Genomic DNA, 22,422 nt, shown 5'->3' with positions numbered 1-22,422 from the left:
AACACAGCTGCTGACAGGTCACTGAAAAACAACTGGTGTTGTTGTTTGTTGGTCTCAAACAGTGGTCTATAGTGGTCTGCAGCTTGGCTGGTATATGGACTAGATGTGACACCATCCCATTCACCTCCAGATGAGGTGAGATGAGTCTGACTATGACACTCTAAAAAACTTGATATGATATATATGAAACATGTTTAATGTTTCTGTGGCTTGCAGAAACATGCAATGCTAACACTTTCTTCTGGCATCTGGGCTGACTATAAATCTTCCTGGACCTTTATTGAAAAGATGGCACCAAAAAAAAACATCTAGCTTGCAGTAATGTTGACAGGTTGATCAATAAATGATTATGTTATCATCTCGAGAAATGTTCTCAAATGCTCCCATGTCATTGACTCAATGATGCACACAGGGAAATAAAACCATCAATTGATAAGCTTTAGTCTGGTAAAGGTCTGGGAATATTCTATTTCATTATTCAGACTCTACTCTCAGGGAGAGCTAGACTATGATTACAACAGTCAATCTTACATGTTGTCTGCCTGAGATCATTTCGAGAATTAAATTAGAGCTGAATGAATCTATTCGTCCCTCCTCAGGAGCCTCTGGACCCAATTGTCAGAATCACTGATCTCTTTACAGCGTCTCTTCTGAGAATCACACCCACAAGCCCAACCTTCAGCAAGATGTGAACAAGCACAAGGGTTTAGAAGATATCATCTCAATGTTTCACAAAAACATTAGGGGGGATTTTAGAATACTGCACAGGCGGATGTGTTGTTCTTGTGACTCATGACCTGAACGTTGGGAGATAAGAATGAATCAAATCTTTCTTTCGCACTGCTGGAGATGTCTACAAGATGCCATTATTGGTTGGTCTGATAAACAAATGGTGATAAATGTTTGGTAACATGGTTTGGTGATGACACTAAAAAATGTTTGGTGCTGGATGACAGTAAAAGCAATGTCAAAATAAATGTCATTTCTGAAATGCATCTGATGCTGTCAGGTTTACTGATGAGCACTGATGACTCATTACTCAGCCCGAGGATGATGGCCTGTATTCATTTTCCAAGGAAAAGGGTATTGATCGAGCTTAAGGCCATATCATGATGATTATCAGTTACCCCACAAAGTAAAACAACCAAAAGTCAAGAGTGAAAGTGGCTGTAGAACAGGAGGTAGAGTGGGTTGCCTACTGGTAGCAGGGCTGGTTTGATACCTGGCTTCTCATGTCTACATGAACAAGACATGTCCTTGAACAAGACAGTGAACCCCGAATTGCTGCTGATAGTTGGCTAGAACATGGCACGGTAGCCTTCTGCCACTTACCACATTCATGGTCTCTGCAGGATGATTCCTCACCTATTATGTCTTGCTCCCATTGGGCAGAAATTTCCCTTAGAAGGTGTAAATCAGATCAAACATCCACAGATCAAACTAAAGAATTTGCCATACTCCAAACAAACTTGACTTTACGACTTGTTGTCCGAATACATCTTAAGGTATAAAGCAAGGCGAAATGACAATCATGATAAAGACGAGTAAGATGTGAATTATACAAATGAGAAGGATGGTGCACACACAACCCATGTTATCATAAAAGCTGACATGATGTGACATATGCACTGATGGGAGTCAAGAGTTGAAGTTGTATAAACAGCTAAAGTCTGCCTAGGGACACAGGTTGGGGTGGTGGATGGGTCAATCAAACACAGGTCTTTCCCCCTGGATACTGGTGTTCGTGTCACATATGAAAGCAGGAGAACTTCATGTTATTTGAAGGCACCACATTTTTTTTTCTTAACATAACCTATAAGCTCTTACTTTCCCAAAATGTAATTTAACATTCGGTATGTAACTTTAGTAACATCAGCCAACCATGATTCTTTTCCTTAACCCTACCTTGATTGGTCTAAGTTTCCTAAATCTAGTCTACAGCTGCATTCACATTGCCTGTTTAGGGCAGGAATATCATGTCATGATGCCACCTTGCGGTTCTATAACATCCGATTGTGGAAAGTGGGGATAGAGTGGTTTCTCCTCTGAGCCAGAAACGGATGTCGTAACGGCACCAAAACGACATCTGTGTAAGACGTAAAGCTGAAAAGATGTGACCATGGGAGGCACAGCTGTGATGTTTTTACAACCTGTTTATGTGTTTATAAAGGAGCTGTAGCAATTACCAGCAAATACAAAGAAGATGAAGAGCAGCCGTTAATGTTCGCAAATTGAGAAAACAATGAGATTTGGGAGCTCTTTACCCTCTGAGCAGAGGACGAGATCAGCCGCCATGTAACACAGAAGGTACATGACTGTTATTAACATGTTATGCCTTTGGTATTGTAAGGTAAGCATTACCGACGAATGTATTTTATGTCACACAATGACGATGTTGTGTTAAGTGTCAGGACAGTCATGCCTCTTTTGATTGTGGGATGCTGCAAAGCAGTGTACAGTCACACACTGGAGTGGAGTGATGCCTCCGTTATTTGGTTCTGTTTAAAAATACAATGGTGGTATAAAGAGGGGACTTTGTTGCGGCCCTACAGTGCGATTTTTGTGTAAAAGTGGCTTATGCAACTTCACATTAAGTATGTAACTTAACATAAGTTAGGTAACATGACAATGCCCAACCATGATTCTTCTACTAAACCTAACCTCGAAATTTTGTCCACATATGGTTCTTTTTCATTAAGTAACTTGACTTTCCTAAACCAAATCTACATAACTTTATGTTGGGTAATTAACTTCATGTTATGTACATCACATGAGAGCACCCAACCATAATTCTTTTCCTAAACCTAACCTACATAATCTTACTTTCCAGAACCTATTCTACATCATTTTTCATTAAGTATGTAACTTGTAGTTGATATGTGTTGTGATGAAACTCGACCATAATTGTTCTAAACCTAACAATGAAATTTTAGCCACAAGGTGTACTTCTTTATGACCTACGCAACCATACTTCCCTAAATCTAATATACATAACTTTACATTAGGTTAGTAACTTTATGTAAGATACATAACATGATGCTTTTCTGAAACCTAAGCAAAGCTAACTTTCCTGAACCTAATCTATGTAAATACATATTTGGGAGGTAAATTTGTTCAGTTCCTTTGACATGTTCCTTTGATATTGTTGATATGTTGTCTAGTGCCACTGTCAGGACTGAACTTTTTAGCATTTTTAATAAAGTGTAATAAAAATTACAGCCTGTAGGGGCTGCTAGCAGAGTTAACATTGAAAAGTAAACTGTTTTCTGTTATCATTTGTGCATCTGGCCAGTGGCGTCATGTGTTTGAGTCCAGATGGACATTTAGCAAAGATGGTTTGCCAATTTATTGCTCAACAGTGGTCATATGGGGAAGGAACCAGATGTACACTAAGGATGAGCAGTTCCAACATTGCTTAACATCTCATTGTCAATCAGGAAAACAAAAACAGGGTTTCAGCACAGCTGTGTCTCCAGCAGTCGGCGAAGGGAAGCACTGGAGGTCATTTCCATTTAAATTCATTTGATGCAGTACGTCCGTGCAATACAAATGGAAGGCTTTGAGGACAGAAAATGTGTTTTATAGACTAATGCAATCTCAGGGACAATCAAGCTCTGTAATCAGACTGAGGGAAAGTAACAAGGAGCATAACAGCACTAAATAGATAATGTGAGAGTCTGCAGTTTTTTTTAAACATCTACTTTGCATCTCTTCTGCCAGGAGCTCACTGCTATGCCGCATTTGTATTTTGATCAGCTGTCAATCAAACAGTGTAGGCAGTGCTGTGATGTCTTTGATCTTGTGTTTGAGTTTGTTTTGGTTAGTGGCAGACTTAATCTGCTTTTCCCCTAAATAGACCTTTCTGTTGGCGGACATTTGGAACACAGGCTGGTAGCAGTAATAACGTCTGCAAGACATTTAGGTATGCCAGTGTCAGTGGAACTGGTGCTGTGGTCACTGGAATGGTTTCCTGTCAGACCAAAATGGAATAGTGCTTTTCTTGCAGTGACAAGTCACAATGTCTGCAATGAGAAAGGCTGTTTGCGGCTCAAAGTGAAAAGAAGGTGGTAGCAGAGTGGTGACAGCGCCTCCCGACAGTCAGAAACTTGATAAAAGTGTAAATATAGGATGGTCTGTTTTTTTAATTCAAACACTGAATAACATCCAAGTAGATGATGCTTAACTAACATAAAAATAGTAATTTCCTCGTGATAATTAGTTAGTACTTTTCCTTTTTTTTTAATTAGAAAATCGTTTCAAAAGTAAAAACCCTGACCTAATGGTTACTACTGTCACAAGTCATTATTTTTCTATAGAGTGGCACCATTGTAAGTCCAAGTAAGTCTCAATTTTTTGCAATCAAGTAATAGAATCACTGATCTCTTTACAAGTAATAAACATCTCAAACAAGTCATAAAACCTTCCAGCAAATGTAATGCCATTTTTAGCAAGGACTAATGTTTCAAAGTTAGAAAAGTCATGAATGCTTTTTATTTGTAATTTGTATTTTTTTGTTAAAAACAATTTTATTGGAAGTTGTTGCGTCTCTGTCTGTAATTTGTTATCTGTTTTCTGTGTCTTTTGATTTTGTCAAGAGAAAATCATCAAATTTGTGACTCCATCTGACTTGAGTCCAAGTCCTGTGAGTCCACACCATTGCTAGCTAGCTAGGTGTTACCTTATGTATTACTTAGCTACCTTTCTTGCCTCCCTGGGGTGCTTTTGCAAAAGTTAGCAATGCTGCATTATCGCAACACTTTCGAGATACTGTAGGTTTTATTATTTCTGCTAAATTTGTGGTAAAAGTTTGGTAACAGGTTTCAGAATTTGAATAAGATTATGCCTTAAAATTTTCTGTTGTAGAAAAAAAGGTTTATGACGCACTTGCTTTGAGACCATGATGAAGCTCAATTAACATGCTAACTTTTAGTGATAACGTGTCTACCCCCCCTAAGCTCTGTTTTGGTCTTTACATCAGAAAAATCAATCTCTCTTTAGCTATTACATGCTCCTTTATGTTGACCAGCTAATATCTGCAGCTCTGCAGAAGCTCTGTGCAACCTTTTCTGCAGAGGTATAAGTTCGACTTCACCGTGCCTGTGTGCTGTTTGGTGCTGAGCAGGTAAGGTGACACATTAATTGTATGAAAATATTGATTGGTGTAGCTTTAAGTTTAGAAATTGTTTACTTAGATTTGAACGGATAAACTCTACCCACACTCCTTCGTACTTCCTCCTCCAGGTCATTACTTTGACTAAGAGTGTACTTTAAGTCAAAATGTGTAGCTCAGTAAAGTAGAGCAACATAAAACACACCTTCAACATGCATTTTAAATTGGATATTGTGCAAGTGAATTCATATTTAATAAACCCACTACCCTAATTTACCTTTTATTGCCGAGCTGCTGCTGTACGAGTATTCATAATAGGACGGTCATAAAATCTTGACATTTCCTCGAGCAGTATTGGATACATTTATACAGCGTGAATAGATGCACAGTAATCAATTATCTGCCGTAGTATTCAAGCCAAAGCAGGAATCATTTCTATCAGGTAGTGCAGTAAGAGATGGTGGTTTTTACACTTCTCCTCAGCCATTGTCGTCCAAGACCCTTCAAAATGTTAAGCCTTCAAAAAATGTAACAATAGTCCACTCTCTCTGACATGAGCAGTAAATGAATTTAAATTTGTATAACACAATCTGCTGCTTTGAAGTGCTGCAGACTTTCTTTCTTTCTTTCTGTCTTTTTTTTAAATCTGGAAATGTAATTCCTCCCCCTGAATATTTTCCAGTGCTCTTCCACCCCCACTCAGCCTACATTATTGTGCTGTAACGTTTCAAATTAAGAATGACAGCTTGGATTTGTGTGCTCAAATGATGGTTTCAATTTAGTGTGGGGTATTAGAATGCAAAGGTTGGAATAATATCTGCATTTAGGAGGACAAAAAAGAAAAGGAAGCAACACATTTTCACACACAGTAGACAAACACCTTGTACTGCGCTCACATACCCACAACCTCCAAAAACAATTTTTTGAAAGTGAGGCAGTGCAGTGATGACACATCATAAGGCTGCTAATCCAATGCATAGTACACTGCATAGCCTAAAGTATATAGACACCAAAGCATTAAACCCCCACACAATCGGTTTCAGTCTTTCCAGCTGCTCAGACACAAGAGGACGAGTGAGAACCAGCAGTGACTTTGTGTGAGTCTGGCCTGCAGTTCCGCTTCATCCTGGTTGATCGAGTTCATCAGAGGTGTTGGATGGACTTGAGATCAGAGCTCTGTGAAATTTAGGGGTGTAGGGGGTGTAACTTACAATTATTATTATTATTATTATTATTATTATTATTATTATTATTATTATTATTATTATTATTATTATTATTATTATTACCATTATTATTATCATTATTATTATTATTATTATTATTATCATTACCATTATTATCGTTATCGTTATCGTTATCGTTATCATTATCGTTATCATTATCATTATTATTCTCCTGTCAATCGTCTTTGCAACCAATTCATTAATACTTTAGTATTTGGAAAGCCAACATATAGCTTACGGTAAAAAAAAAGTCCCATTGTCTCAAAGCCGGAATTAACTTCTTTTTGTCTCACCAGATGTCCAAAAACCTAAAAAATAGTTATTTCAAAATAATATAAAACAACAACTCTTCACGCACAGCAGGAAGGTTCCAGAAGACGTTTGGTATTCTATCTAATAATTGATTTCAATCGATAATTAATTATCAAAAGTGTTTATGATTTAATTCAGAATAACTGAGCGTCCAAGTTTGTTATAGTGTTGTCAGAGTGCACCTGAGAGACGCTAAAACACTTTTTTTCTCCAAGGAAATAGAATATTCAGAGCTCACATAATCCATTTGAAATTCATATACATTTTTTAAGCACTTCAAGATTCAAACATTATTAAAGCGCAAGTCATATGAGAGAAAAAATAAAAACTAATAGAGTAGTCGAATTTGTTAGATTGACATTTACAGTGTGTTCATTGATCACAGCATGGACTTATGAACTGAACAAGATGCAAGCAAACATTTCACCTTCAACGTTGCCAGTAGCTATGAATGGTAGCCTTCAAGCAGCACCATGACTTTTTAATTTTTTTCTCAGTAGCTGTTACCTGTTAACAAGTAAAGATTAAAAAATGCAGCAAAATATTCTTTCATTTTTTTGGACAGGAAAAGAAAAAAACTTTATGTTAATGTAAAATTAGTTAAACAATTATAAAAGCAGAGCCACGCCCATCTCAGGCTAGCTCTGATTGGCTTCTACTAATGCTAGCTAGTTAACTAGCATTGATGAGATGTTTAGGTGACTGATGCATATATATTATGTATATGTTAACTCATTGAATGCCAGCCCTATTATATAATGGAAAGGGGCTTGTGCCAGCTTTTTTGGCCATTTTGAGTCATCTTTCAAGACCTACAGAATATTTTGTACAAAGACTCTGAAAACACTGAATAGCTCAAATGAAAGAAGAAACTCTCCTCTTCATCATGGAAAAAAACCCTTTGTTTGCACCTTGTTCCATTCTTGAGATCCATGACAGTTTCTTCCAGCATCCGCTGGTGAAACTGGCCACTTAACCCTCTCCGTTTTTTGGGGGGCATTTTATGCCGATATTGAATTGACGTAGCTTCATTGCTGTAGTTTCGAATCACCTCCGTACAGATCACTCTATTCTCTGATCGCGGCTACTCCACTTCATGTTTTGATCTACTGTCATTTGTACTACAACTACAAATCCCAGCAGCCCTAAAATTACACACAGGGAGCGTGAGAGCGCCCCCCCTTGTGCCAGCCGTGAAAGAGAGTTTTAGGCCCAGCAGAATGAATGGTTTAGTTTCACTTTAATGTGCCTGATGACCTGCTGTTCCTCTCTGCCGCTACAGCGCTTTAAATAACCCAACAGTGTTTTAATACGGCTCTTCATTAACAGTCCAGCTCCAAAGATACTATGGCAGGACAAATTACTCTATGGTGGTCCACTATAGTTTTTGTTATTAATGGGAAACACTGTATTAATATTTTCAGCATGATGAAACTGTTCGTTGTCGATCAAAAATGTTAATCTAATAATGTGCATGCACATAGGTGAGCTCCAGTACTCACACAAATAGCACTACATCCCCTTCTAAGCAGTGTGAACTGTGGTGAAAGTGTTTTTAACATGGCCACAAACAGAAACCCTGAGTTGGTACTGTCAATTTTTATGAATAGCCATTATTCTGAAGCTCCAATAATTTGAAAAATGTCCCATTGGACTGAAAGCCTATTTGTGCCACAGCCTTTTATTCTGCAAACATAGTATTGCGTGTTGTTTCAAAGGGACAATACTCTGATTGCACTCTCTCACACAGAAGCATGTGGCTCAATTATTAAGCAGAATGTTGTCTCTGGACCCTGAAACAAGGACCTGCCCCTCTCTGCCTCTGATTGGTTAGTGTCGGCTTTTGCATCCCTTCTCACTCTCATGCTCAACATGTGACAAACTCTGATCTGACCTCTTATCTGAAAATCACTAAGCAAATGAAGGCTTGCACCTCGATGATACTATTCATTTTTTTTATATTTCACATGTGATTTCTGGGGAACCAGGGAAAAAAATTGGAACAGAGCATATAGCCCTGTAATTGTGAACATGAGGAGTTCTGGTTCATCCCAGTTCCAAAATCTAGGAGAAAAAGAAGTTTGCTGCCTTTATTCTGGATAATTCACAGAACATGCTGTCAAAATTTTCATAGGAAATATTTATAAGAATATATAAGTTTAAATGTCGTTTTTTCAAAACCTTGATCACCACAAATCAAATTTAATTTATCTCCACTCTTTGGGCTAGAGACAGCTATCTCAAAATCTTAACTAACAAAACCAAAAGTACTTGTATGGCTTGATACCAAAAGAGGTGAGTGATAAAATGTTTGGTTTGTCCTTTAGTGAACCAACTCTGTTAATGTACAAAGACACAAGGCAAAAAGGAGATGTAGCTGATGGGGAATTAGAAAAACAAGTGGAGTTTTTGCTGACTTTTGCAATCTCTTGGATGAAGTATACACCCTCTCACACCGTCTGTGAATGTTGTGACAGCAGATGTCTGTACGATCAGACAGGAAACACATCTGCTGGCAGTTTGTGGATAATAAACACTGACAAAAATATTCCAGCAGTCAAATTCATGTAAACAGAGCCATTTTAAATGTTGCTTCTGGTTGTATCTGAGGGTATGTAGGGCTGACTGAGGACACTGAGGTCACCTCTGAATTCTTTATGGGAATTTGGGGGTTTGGCAACATCAGTGAATTCATATGCTACAAATGTTTTATTCCTGGCAGCGTGGAGATTCAAAACCACATTTGACCAACGTATTAGAAAACTAGAATTACTGCCTTGCTATTGTATGCCTGCATGCACCAGTCAAGTTGCACTTAAAGTTTGCATGCGTGTCAGTTTGTGTCAAACATGGATACCTCATAGAAGGTCTTTACAATCAGCACAGTTTCAAGATTAGTGTCACCAATTCAGTGTCTGACCGAATGTCTCCTCTTCTGTACCTGAGATATGGCATTTAGTAATGGCCAGAAAAGTGATTTGGCAGAATATTATGATTTCACAGAGATGTTCACCTTTGACCTTTTGAATATATAATGCCACCACTGCCACATTTGTGTGAAATTTGGTCATACTTGGTGTAGGATTTCTTCAGTTTTGAAAAAACAAACAAACATGTTTTTTGGCCTTTGAAATTGTAATCGGTTCATTCTTGAGTTAAAGTGGACATTTGTGCCAAATTTAAGGACATTTCCTTAAGGCCTACTTGAGATATCGCAAGACTGAGATGTATGCACGGTTACACTGACCTTGACCTTTGACCACCAAATCTAAACAGTTCATGGTTGAGTCTCAGTGAATGTTTGTGCCAAATCAGAAGAAATTTGGTCAGGGTGTTTGTGAGATATCATGCTCTTAAGAATGAGACTGATCAAAGATCACATAGACCTTGACCTTTAATCACTAAAATCTAATCAGTTAATTATTGAGTTCAGGTGAACATTTGTGCCAAATTTGAAATAATTCCCTCTGGGTATTCTTGAGATATTTACAAGAATGACATAGATGAGGTCACAGTTACCTTGACCTTTGACCTATGACCACCAAAATCTAATCGGTTTGTCTTTGAGTTAAGAGTGGACATTTATGCTAAATTTGAATAAAGTCTCTGTATATATTACATTTTCATTGTATTTTCTGCAAATCATGTTGCTTTGCCTAGTTTTTTTAAATATTGAATGGTATTATCTTATGAAGCACTTTGTAACCCTTAAGTGATATAGAAATATTATTATTATTTGATAATATGTCATAAGAATGGGACAGACATGCATAACACCTCTGGCCACGGCTATGGCCTGCATGAAGGCAAAATACATGTTATGTTATGGATCTTTAGCTTCATCATCATTTCTGAGACATTTCCTGGAGGCAACTAATTTGATTTGGTACTAACTATAGGGAGACATACAGCAGAATAGTAGCAAGTTAGTTGTGTAGAGTTTAGAAGCAGATTTTCAGAGGAATTTCCTTAATGAACATTTAATTGCATTTAATTAAAATATGCAGAAAATATAATAACACGTGGGTAGGGGACTTTAACTCATGATTGTGATGGTATTTCTTATCCTGCTCTAGCTGCAGCCCTGTTCCCATGTGATGTCTCGCAGCTTTTGTAGATGCTTTTTGCATGCAAGTTTGAGGCCTCAAGAGCTGAAATGTAAACATAGAAAGATATCAACGCTCAGAATCAATTGAAATATACTGCTCTGAGGTGGAACCCAACCCATGGCACCAAGCGGTGGGGAGGTGGGCTTGGCACGAATACAGATAGCAGCTTATTGCTGACTTTGCTCGACACACACAAAGCAGAAAAGCAGGGGAGTGTACAAATGCCAGATGTAATGCCAGATGTACATACAGGAAGCCAGAAAAACTAACGTAGCAGCAGTGAGCAGACTGTAACGCGGCTCCTTCCTGTCAGCCACGGTGCAGGATGGTGTTATGAACAGCATCCACAACAAGCAAACATGTCATTTTCTTCTGTCTGTGTGGATATAAGCCACTTCGCTTTTGTTTTTGCTCGAGCATGTTTGCACATTAGTAAGATTAAACAGTTTTTCACATGTAATGTTGCTCACAAAAACAAGAAACTGTCACTTTGTAGCCTGAATGAAGATTTGACAATCTAGGTTTGATGAAAAGAGTCAGGAAAAAGAACAAAAGATATCTTTGGCCCAAAAACATTGTTCACCATTAAACAAGTTAAACTGTGATTTCTGGAACAAAAGCTGCCATAAAGTCCCTTTCTCTCATCTCTGTTCCACCTCACTAACATCTTAGAGCAGTGCCTGAGGCAGCAGTGACAGTCAGTCAGCTCAGGTCTAAAGGGTCGCAGACTGAGGGATGGCAGTTCAGAGTTACAGCAGCACCTCAGACACATGTATGACCTCTCCTCTCTTCCCTCCGGACCAACATCACTGTGACTCTGTGACACCAGTTTACAGAAAACCCCAGCTCAAACAGCTCTGTTTCTTTGTTTGTACAAGAAAAGAAAAGAAAGGTCATGAGGCTTTAACCTCTGCTGATTTAGTGGAGCAGCACTGCATGCATGCCAACAGCCAACTAATGTATTTGATCTCTGTCTTCACAAAATGCTTGAAATAACAAGATTTCTTATTTGTTATAGTACCTCACAGCAAAGCAAATCCATCTTCAGACTAACATTACCATGAGTGACACCACTGTGTTGGTGGAGCAGACGTTTTAATACAAGGAGAGCTTCCATTAACCCTCAAAGGGTGCAAATTGAAACTGCGTATATAAAATACACCGAATGGAAAAACTTGAATTTCTGAAACTCCCAATTATTGCCAAAAAGTTTTTACACTCGCATGAGGTGGTATTTCAGGCAATTCGAAAAAGCCATATTTTGCAAAAATGCAATTTTTTGGATTTTCTAGGTCACATGATGTTATGGCTATGTGCTTGTTAGTAGGAACTTGCTCCCTCATGATGCAACAGGAGCTACAAGAGCTGTTATTGCATCAAATAACTCTTCAAAAGCTGAGCGGATCATCCAGAAGTTTTGAATCCACAATTCCTCTGTGAAATCCTGGACTATCACCTCCCAGAGATCCCTCATAGGTGGCTACTTCCACGTATAAAGGGCTCGCCTTTCCATTATGGCTTCATAACACGCCTACTTGGATTGGGCTTGGATTGGAAATGACAGCTAATGTGGTGGCTGCAATAGAAATAAAGCTGCTGTTTCAAACATCCATCACCATGCTTCTTGGAATGTAATCATCAGAGAAGTGGCAGAACATCACAAAATGGAAACGCAGTCATCTTGCAATTGTGTTTTATCGATATCTTGAAAATATTGCTTAAGTTTTGCACAAATCTGTAATAGAAACCCACCTTCTATGGTCTCAGGCAAAAACTTGAATTACCTCCTAGCAGTTATATGTTGCTGCAAACGATTCAAGTTGCACTTACACACATCTTCCCACTATAGCACAGGTGATCTCCACAGTCAGCACAGTTTCAGGAGTCACCAACTCAGTATCTGACCAATTGTCTCTGCTTGTGTTCCTGAGAAATGTTATAATGTCCAGAAAAGTGTTTTTCAATAGCATGGTGTCACACTGAAGCTGACATTTGACCTTGTGGATATAGAACTCATCACTTAATCATTATATCCTAACACTCATTTGTGTTGAATTTAGTCTTAAACAGCTTAAAAAAATACTGAGCTTTGGCCAAAAACATGTTTTGTGAGTTAACAGTACCCTTTAATCACCAAATTCTTCTCATTCTTGAGCCAAAGTGGATGTTTGTGCCAAATTTGAGGACACTTCCTCAAGGCCTTTTTAAGTCATTGCTGTCATTAATGAGACAGGAACCAGGTCAGGTGACCTTGATCTTTGATCGCTAAATTCTCATCAATTTATCTGTGTCGCAAAGTGGATAAATTTGAAGAAATTCTCTGGCCGGCCAGGGGGCATAAAAAGCCAGGATCATGCAGGAAGCCTGCCTCAAGTTTTGCAACCCAATGCAACCTCAAATGGCAAGCTTACATTCCAGTTTTCATGCAGCAAGTTTCATTGATAACCATTTTATAATCACATAGCCCTCTGAATGGTGATGGAATCATGATGTGCTGAGAGACCCTAATGGCTGCGAGAAATGTATCTGTGCAACCACGATGACATGGACCAGGAAGAGCTGTGGGAAATGGCTGGATTTATTGGACTGATTGGTGAGTGGTTTAACATTAACATCATCAGTACACTAATAAGTGTTACCACCAATGGAAACACTGAGGGGTAGATGGGTCAATTTTCTGTTTTACCAGTCTGGTTCCATGTGCTGTTATAAACCGGCTTTATGCAAATGGATGGATCTGCATTTTCCATTATAACACATTCGGGTAAATTTAAAAGTAGCCTACTTTGGTGATGAGAGGAGACAGAGTGTGTACCTCAAGAAAGCCTACGGAAGGGTAGTCCTAAATAACCACGTCACATGGTTTGCAGTTTTGAGCTGAACTTTTGTCCGTCGCCCTGTTTATTTATTCTTGTCACTTGGTTTAGAAATTTAGACACTGTCCAATCCTATTGAGGTGGCTTCTGTAAATACAACTTCTACACACTCAACAAGCAAAGCCAATCGTTTTGCACAAGTATCCAAAGTGTTCATTAAATTTTCAAGAGCACTGATTTTTGAATTTTGACTGGAGCTCTCAGTCACAACAGATGCACAGTTCTATCATGCTGTCTTCAATGTAGAGTGCTTGATCAGAAAAAGCGACTAAGATTCCATATCCATTACAAAACAACAGATACCAGACTAATGAGTCATGGCAAGATGCTTCCAAGTTCTACCACTTTTAAGTAATTCAATACACTTATTTGGTCATAAAAAAGGAGAAAGGCAAAGTGATGACTGAATGGAAATCAAACTTTCCATTTTTTGACGGGTATCTCGTGCATTCCCACAGTAGAGAACTGGGAAACAAGAGCCACTGGGTGACTTTTACGACACGAGACTAAACTATTAAAAGTTACAGTTATCAACAACAGTTATCTGGCCACGATTATCAGAAAAATAATCTGAAATTCCATGTTCATTTGTTAGGGTTTAAAAATGTTTTAGTAACCAAAAAATATGCTTTATAATAACAAGCAAATATACTGTAGTTTATGTACTATAACCCCAGTCTTTACTTAACCATAGCCATTCCAAAAATATGCAAAACCACTGGAAGAGTGCTCATAATATCACTCTTTTCAGAGGGGATGCTCAGGCCATGGTGAATGCTATTATTTCTAAACTACTCTCAAGTCTTTTATACAGTAATGTGGTTTGCTGTATGTAGGAGCAAGAGTGTTTCTGTCGGAATGACTAGAGGGGAAATACAGTATATTATACACAGGATACACTGCCAAAATCAGCAGCTTCACTTCACAACCACCTACTGAGAATGAATGTCTCATAATGCAATTCATTCTGCATGACGCAAAAATCCATTTGGCTTCACAGCAAAGAGTGTTGTGATGAATAGCGGCCAAAGACATAAATATTCAAAAAGCATATCTTTTGCCTGTAGGGATAAATATAGGTTAAACATCCAAGGAAACTGAAAGAGCATTTAGACAGTGTCAAATCTTGCTGAAACAAATATCAAACATCCAGAAATGCACACTCAGAAACTCTGCCACCTCCTTTCACACTTTGCTCTTTAAGGCCTTGGGTCTGCGCCTTCACTGAACACTTATACAATCCATCCAGCTTTATTTGACAACTCAGAGTGGAGAAATGCCAAGCCATCCTGAGCTATACTGAAACAAGTCAGGGAAAAGTTCTCTTAAGCAGTTATGTAAAATCAATCAATGGTATACATTAGGCTTAAGTATCACAGTACTACGGCATACCGGGGTATAAAGAAATCCTGGAGTTATGTTTTTCAATACCGTTATAAATACAGGTGCTCCTCTTTTTATTAAGCTCATCGTATAAAGTGAAGTCAAATTTACCACTAAACCTCTCTAACGAGAACTACAAAGGAGTGTGTGAACAGACTGCACACACCAAGATGACATCTAGATCCAACAAAACATCAAAATTCAGAACAACAGGCACTGTCGCCGTTTAGCTTTAACAATGCTATGTTCACTAAGATGCTAGCAGACTTACAGGCTGACTTTCTGACTTGCCCTGGCTCACTAGCCATCAACTTTGAGGATATACTCCTGACTACTGATTCAAAACTGCAGAAAATGGCAACCAACCATAAATAGTGCATCTCTGCTCTAGAATCTGGGATGAAAGAGCTGCAGACCTTACAGTCAACGCTAACCACCTTAGCCACTGACAACATTAAACTCTTCTTCTTTTGTTAATGAATATTGTACTCTGTTGATGCTAAATAAAATGTGCAAAACAAACAGTGTAAAGTTGTATTTGTCTTTAAAAGGAAAAATAGGTGTGAGAATATAACTTTTCTAAACATTTTGTGGGTTTTTTATTCTTTTATGAGTTTCTATTGTGCTATTATACCATCATACATCACATAAATTTCAGAAAGGAATATTGCATACTGCCCAAGCCTTGTATATGTTCAGTTCTTTGTCATGGAATGATCCAGGGGGAAAAAAGGCATTATGAGGCCATCCAAAACCTTTCTGGTTGGATGAGTTTGAGTGTTCGCATACATTCAGTTTGTCAGTGTGTCTTATCAATAAAGGGCTGGATACAGGCCAGGGAAATACAATAAAAATAATGCTAATTGATCAGAGACATATCGCATCCATAAACTGATCAATACTAACCCAGTTGTCTAATGGAAGCCTTTAGCTTTAATTGATTCAAAGGAAACAATTACTCTCTTACATTGGAACAAGCTGAGTTTCATTGGACAGCTTTCCAGAACCATCAGGTGAATCCTGGTGGGAATCATCGGTGTGACTGTGTGATGTGCATGCAAAAGCTGCTTTGCATAAAGGCTACCGTAGACAACCCCCCCTCAACAGGGCGTGTGCACCAGCCGTGGTTCCATGTGTGCACTCCCTAATCTTGCCAGGGTGAATGTCATTGCCATCTCAGGCACGCTGAGAGATAATCTAATCACTAGGGAGACAGAAAGTAGAGATGTGGGGTAGGTGGGAAGATAGCGCAGAGTTCTGAGCAGACGGGGATAGATAAATAACGAGGCAGAGGAGGACGGAGGCCACGTCAAGTCTTTGAACTCCCCTCTGACAAATAATTGAAGGACATAAGACAGAGTATAAGGCTACAACAACAAATAGTGAGAGATGAAATCTTCTATCTGTTCTATGTATGCAAATATGAAAGAAGGTGAAAAGTATGAACGAAGGTGACCACCAACCTAACAGATGTCCACTTAATGACTCTGTCACACTTCTTTGATGATTTTTTTCTGGACGTGCAATTTGTGAGATCAACCTCTAAGGTGGGTCAGGTTTACTTCCACCTTGAGCAACAGCAATTACTGACCAGATTTACTCCAAAATGGATGAACTCCTAAATCTGCATATGCATCATTGTGACTGTGCTGTGCAGTTGGTATGTTTCTCAGTCATTCTGGTTATAGACATTCTAGGTGCTATATCATAGACAGCTGGACTTGCTTGAGTTTCTTGAAGATGTTCCTCCTCTCTTCTGAGCGGCTTTTTCAGTTCTGATCTGAAGAAGCCACTCGGATGAGATATAGCTGCAAAATAGCACATAGTGTTCTGGAGTTGGTAGAAGTGGTCTGGGTGATTACACATTTTGGGGTGTGTGGTAGACAGAGTTGTTCCAGTACTGATGACAGAATCGGAAATGCCTCTGATAATGTCTAAAATGCTGGAACAAGCTTTGATCTGATACCACATAATTCAGGCTTCTAATAAACTTAACTTCCAAGGTCATCACCTGTTTTATATTACATCAAGGGCTGGGCACCAGTGCTTGATACTTTTAAAGTATCCAATATAAAGTAGTATCAGAACTTCAATGCCTGCATCCTTTTGTGCCCACATTAAAGTTTGTATGGTTTTGCTCGCAGTCATTTATAGTATACTATTCTGCACAGGGGTAGCATCTGGTGGTATTAACGTAAATTAAAGCGGTATCGAATGAGGTAAGAGGTATGAGGTATGCACGTCTGTCGACGATTCAGAAGCTGTGTTACTGACTGCGTATTCCACAGGCCATGCGCAATGGAAAACATGGTATTCTCCCCTTCCTAGTATGAGAATATCTATGTTGTTTTGGCAAAAACTCAAATAATGAGTAGAATATTGTGAGTGTGACAAGTATGATGTAGATTATCATTTGCGCACTTTGATAGTATTGAAAGGCACCTGCCCTGGACATGGGCTACTAAGCAATCCTTAGATATAATTTACGGCATATATCATATATAATATTTTTTTTTTAGTATTTAATTTTTACACATTTTTGTGGCTTCTTGACATTGACATGGGTTAGTTGTATATAGCTGCTGATTTGTTTTGTCAACACAGCGGCATGAGATTGGTACTCAGTATCAGCCAATGCACAAGTTCAGGATCAGAATCGGTATCACCAAGGAACAAATATTTCTAACGGTAGGTATCCATGAGCAGAAGACAAAATTTACATCAAAGACTACCACACTAATGTGGAGTAAGGAAGTGTAATATGCACTTTATCAAGCCTTAGAACCAGAAACATAACTGCTTTCAAAATGCAACGGAATGCATTATTATTGTTTCATGTACCTGTCAGATGGTTAAGAATGATCCATGAGGTGAAGTACAATTTATTGTTTCAAGACAACAAGGGCACAAAAGACATATGGTGCATTTGTCAACCCAATCTGATGCTCTACACTGAAATGAGAGTTCAGTTCAAAGAAACAGGACGTTCTATTTCTATGTGACTTGACGAACCATTAAGTGAATCACAAATTCACTCTGCTTGGCCATCTGCTGCTCTGTCTCCCTAGAAAAGTGCATAACCCAATGGTAAATTCCAACAGCGCTTCGAATTTCAAACAGTCCGGCTTGTACCAGACTGCACTCCAGCACTCAGGGTGATTATATACAGAGATCTAAGACAAAGATCCCTGAGGCAGCGTGTTGCAGCCTCAACAACTGTGACTTTTCAGACAGTGACACTTTTGCACTTAGAAATGGTCGGACAGCATGTTGTCCAAATGGTTACTGAACCCTTTGACCCCTACCTGCCTCTAGAGCAGTGCAATCTTGGTGAGCTTTTATCTACAACCTCAGATTTCTTCAAAGATGGTTACAAAAAAATGATCAAATCAAGTAATGATTATACTCATGTAAAATAGAAGTCTTAGAAATGTCATCAACCAACTTTAATCTTCCACCAAGCGCTTTCACTGCTTTCTAATCCCGCTGATCTCTCCTGTACTCATTCCAACCCTCTTCTGATGCTGACACCGACCAGTCGAGCATCAATATCCACTCGTTAGCATACCTATTACCGACAGGACTCTGGTATGCAGATGAATGCATGGGTCTGAATCATTCTGTGTGGTTATGGTTCTCAACAGGACTCCAATTTTCTATTATCACAGGCATTAAGATGCACAAGAGGTAGTCAGATGCCTCCACTGATCACCGTCAATTACATGGTGCCCATCGGGGGAGCTGGCCTGAGCCTGTCAGTGAATCCTCAACAGGATGATGAGGGTGAACCGACAAAGGCCCGACGTGCTGCCATAGTTAGATGCCCGACCCACAGCGCCAGTCATTTCACTGCCCTTCCTCCGTCAGGCCAGCAATTACGATATCAAAAAACATCGTTACAAATCAAAGAATATTATTAACTCAAGTATGGTCCTAAAACCCAAAGCAGTTTTTCTAAACTTGGATCTTACTTTATTTGTTTCCACTTCACTGAATCTGCTGTTACAAATGATGATTTGTGTTAACAGTTTAACCCTGAGCAAACTGGCTTGAGTTCTTTCAAAAACATGGAAATAAGTTAATGAGACAAAAGAAACAAAGTAAAAAGTACAATTACCTGGAGACGTTGGTTTAGAGTTAAAATAATTTGTGAATAAAAGGTTTAATTGATGAAAAAAAATCAATCAGCAACTATCTTCATTCTAAATTAGTTGTTTCAGTCACAGCCAAAGATAAAAGGCCAAAGGTTTGCAGTATTTTAATATTTATAACGTGATTATTTGTGTTTTGGACTGTTGGTTTAAAAAAGATTTAGATAAAAAAACACTTAAAAAATAAAAAATCACCATAGAGACAGAGATAGATAGATGTCGCAGTGCTACTTTGTAGGATTGTACTGGATGTATCTACAATAGGTTTGCCGAACAAACTAACTGGGTAACCCTACAAAAAACAAAAGTAAGGTCACCCGGTAGCTCAGCTGGTAGAGCGTCGGCCCCATGTTCATGCAGTTAAACTGATACTGTGGCACCTTTAACCATGAGGATTCATTCACTGTGAGCGGGCAAGAAACTGCTCTGAAGTTCAAATATTACGACATTTTCCGACATATTACTATTTTGCAAGTCACTCTGATGCTCCGTGGTCACAAAATGTAACTAAATAGTGGCGATCAGAGACAATTAATGTGATGAATAATTCACTGTAAGCTGGAAACAAACTAACGGCTTTCCAGTCCAATAGTATTTGTAAATCGCAGTAGTGCTCCATGGTCGCAAAATATAACAAAATCATCACAGTCTGCAGCTCTGCTAAAGCCCTGCTTTGTGTGTGTGTCTGTGAGAAGCAGAGAGCTGTATAGAGCTAGAGAACCCAAAGACCTGTGGCTTATAAAAACAACGTCATCATATTGTCATTCTATATACTGCACACAAGCCGCGATACATCAAGTATATTTGATCTATCAGCTTCCCTTATTTCTTAGTAACAGACCAAAATACCAAAAACAACCACAGAGCCAGTTATTCTCAAACACTTACTGATATAAATCAAGATTCTGACATTTTCCTTAGTCAAATATCATAATTTTGGGCATGTTATCCCTTTATTAGATAGATAGTTTACTGCTACTAATTTGCCAGCTGTGTTATTATTCCATTCATAAAGAAGTCCAGCTCTGGCTATCTGAAGTGTGTTTTCTGTCTTCTTTTCTTGTTGAACAAAGGCCCTCCATCAGACCGATGGCTGCTCTGAGGGTGTCATGCCTCAAGCTTTGGCTTTGCTCTCTCTTTTCCTCTCATTCCCTTTAAACCCGCCCCATCTTTTTACTCTCTTGCCAAAGCAACCATCAGGCCAAGCGGGGACATCTGTACAGCAAGGCACAGAGCCATGTTTCCATGCTTAGCTACACAAGCCCAGCCCATTCGATTACATGTCAACAATAACAGATATCAGTGACATCACCAATAGTCCGTCCCTCAGACCCTAACCCAGCTACAGTTATCCATCAGCACATCTGTTAGACGTGATTCTGAGAGGTTTCAACAGTTAGAGAGGAGAACTTTTCAGAGGGGTTTCTAGACAGCAGGAGGAAGTAGAGGGGAGTGTGACTGGTTTGCTTTCACTAGGATTCTTAATGTTGTAAATCCTTTCACCACCCACCCGCACTAACTCCAGGAACGGCGCCAAGCTTTAAAGCCAATTTGACATTGTGACCAAACCTCGGAAGTTCAACTTCTGAGTCTGTCCTGTGATGCTGTTGGGCCAAAAAATACTTTTTCCCCATTGACTCACACTGTGAAAGAGACGTCTGTAAATTAGCAGATACATTTTTTGAGCATCAAAAACCCAGCAAAATGACTGTATGAGCCGGACGATTCAACTATTTTTTTCCACTTTCTAATTAGATTGCCTAAACAAGCAGTTAGCTTCCCCGCCAGCAAACTTCTCCAATGTTGTGCCATTTTTTAAATTTTTTGGCCTGGTTTGGTAAGACTTGGTGCATCAGACAGCCCAGCTCTGCAGGAATCTGGATCTCCATTACAACAGGGCCACCTGCTTAAAGGGGTGCTTCGAATGGTGTAATTTACTGACACTATACACCTTTTACTTCAAGGTCTTTATCTGTTACAGAGATAAAGAAATACAAATATTTCTGTTTTACTCAAACTTTCTTGTTTCCATTTCAAACTAAAAGCTTTCTGACAATGTCTCTATTGATAGAATCCTCTCAGTTGTTGACACAAGGGATTTTATCGCGAATCATTTGTAGGACCGTATTGTCGATGTGAGCTTGCATGACTTCATAAATGAGCCCAGTCTCTGCTAATTATTGCAGAAATACAGAACTCGTGACAGCAGGTAGCCCTACGAAAAAGTCACAGCGACAACGCTGCCAGTGTGATCCAAGTGTTAAGTTACTGCATTCACAACAATAGGACAGATGCAAGGTCACAGTGACCCTGATCTTTGACAACTTCATTCTAATCAGTTCTTCCTTAAGTCAAAGTGGACGTTTGTGCAAAAGATATTGCGTTCCCAAGAAGGGGATAGACGGACGGACAGAACATAATGCCTCTGACTACAACTATCCCCATTGCAGAGGAATAAAGACTAAATTAAAAAAAACACAAGTTTTGTGTTATGAATTTACCTAAAACATGAATGAGAATATTTTAAACTACGTCATGTGCGATACATACATACATACATACATACATATACATACATATACATAAGAAATGTGATATCACACATCCAAGTTTGGGGTAAGGTAAACCTTTGCCCCTTTAGTAACAAACATTTTACATGTATGTTGAACAAATATCTGCTTATATATTACTGCAACCCTTTGTTTGGTTTCTGTTGCCATCATCACTGCTTTTGTGTTTCTTAAAGCTGTCATTGGCAACATTCATCACAACGCCGGCTATCAAGCATGTCTGAGTTTTTGTGCACTTGCTATCAGGATCCTCATGATGCCATATCATTCTCACTTCTATAGCAACTGCCCCATGCTCTTCTAACTCTACCATTTCCAAAGTGCTGCTGCACTCCACCTGAACTTTTCAGTCCTCTTCCTTCTAGTGTGAATGTCCTGTTGTTAATCTTACTGGAATATGCTGTGCTAAGTTAAAACGGTCTGTTCTCTGACTGCTGGTGCAACACTGGTGACAAACTCCTTTCCTCCTCATCATTTTTCTAAAGGGCACATCGTCTTTAATGTGCTTGTCCTCCCACCTGAGTGTGGATGTGGATGTGCAGTGCATTTTGTGTGTGTAGCTGCATGTGGACCGCTGAGGAGGTTGTGGATGATGAGGCGGTCTGTGGGCTGAAAATGAGGGCAGTAAAAATCCTCCATATCAATAATCACACCACAGAGTCAAGCGTCCCCTCGGGACACAAGA

At 39.0% G+C, this 22,422-nt stretch overlaps 1 protein-coding gene across 2 annotated transcripts in view; it reads right to left on the bottom strand.

Moving 5' to 3' along the window:
• Positions 1 to 22,422, bottom strand: part of adam19a (ADAM metallopeptidase domain 19a) — a 253,530-nt gene that overhangs the window by 191,395 nt on the left and 39,713 nt on the right. The gene's annotated exons all lie outside the window — the stretch shown is intronic.

The sequence above is a fragment of the Plectropomus leopardus genome, chromosome 23 (genome assembly GCF_026936395.1).
Source record: "Plectropomus leopardus strain MGB_pleo_1.0 chromosome 23, ASM2693639v1, whole genome shotgun sequence".
In the NCBI taxonomy this organism is placed as follows: domain Eukaryota; kingdom Metazoa; phylum Chordata; class Actinopteri; order Perciformes; family Serranidae; genus Plectropomus; species Plectropomus leopardus.
Note: the sequence above shows the minus strand (reverse complement) of the source record. Positions and strands in the feature narration are given on the sequence as shown.